This window comes from Triticum urartu, chromosome 2 (assembly GCF_003073215.2).
Source record: "Triticum urartu cultivar G1812 chromosome 2, Tu2.1, whole genome shotgun sequence".
Classification (NCBI taxonomy): domain Eukaryota; kingdom Viridiplantae; phylum Streptophyta; class Magnoliopsida; order Poales; family Poaceae; genus Triticum; species Triticum urartu.
In genome coordinates, this window is record NC_053023.1 from 9,010,514 (window position 1) to 9,011,755 (window position 1,242).

The following is a 1,242-nucleotide window of genomic DNA, read 5'->3' on the forward strand; positions in this document are numbered from 1 at the left end:
TGGTGCTGCCCAGGATGATGACAATGACGTTGTAGAGCTCGTCCCTGGAAAGACATTCAAGAAGCTGCGGAGGAGAAGATAGAACCTGAAGTGAAGAAGGAACCAGAGATGCAGAATAAGAAAGATTGTCGTAATTCATTGTTGTGAAGGGTTTCTTGTTAGTTTAGGTTTGGCTGGCATCTACCATGCCATAGACATGCTCTTGTGAGAACTCTGGCCTACCTTTCATTTCTAGCCCTCTGGTTGAAGCAGTATACTTCTTTTATGTTGACTTGCATCATTATTGGTTTGAGTTTTCTAAAAAGTATTTTCATGAATTAGTTTCACAATTCTATTGAACCATGTAAGCTATGAACTATATACATTATCTGAGACAATCTTTAGATGAAGAGAATAACCAAAATATTGTGTATACCATTACCAAGTAAGAAGAGAAGATAGACCAGCATTGATTGTTACTAGTCAATGTACAGAGCTATATAGCGATATACTTCTTCTGGTTGATGCTTATTAAAATTTACTTGTTTTACACTCATCTCCCCCAACTAACTTTCAGTGACCAGGTGCCAGTGATCCATGGCGGCAACGACATTGGTAAGATCTCACTCTCACTTGGCCTCTCCCTCCCCTCCCTCTCTCTGTATGTGCTGCAGTGTGCAGATTTGAATTAGGTGGTAAGTTTAATAATATCTTTAAAAAAATCTATGCTGCTTTGCTTCATGGAAATAAAGAAGCCCTTGAAGCAGTAAAGTTCTTTATGTGCAGCAGTTAATTAAGCTTCATTATTGTTTTATAGTTTTCTAAAAAGTACTTTCATGGACTGGTTACACATGTTTTTTCTTTTGATAGCAGGCTTGACATAAAGTTTTGTTTTCTGTTGTTTTTCAGTGAATGATTTGGAAAAATGTAGTAGCATGGTGGACAAAGGTCACAAACAGATCTTGGCTTCAAAGTTACATTCAAATATGCCACTTCCGCTGCTACCTATTATTAATCGGCTTGTTTGTGATAGCAAGTGGCTTGCCTGCAAATAGGACTTTGAGCATGTCACTGATTTGGAAATATTGAAGGCTCCACCTATCCCCATGTGTAAATTCGTTGCTTAGCAAATGCTTCCGCTGCTACCTATTATTAATCATCTAATTTCTTACTCCTTTCATTTATACAGGAATGGCCTGAAGAGCGTTATCCCCCATGTCCTGAAGAGAATTATCCTTTCATTTAGCAAATGCTTTCGCTACT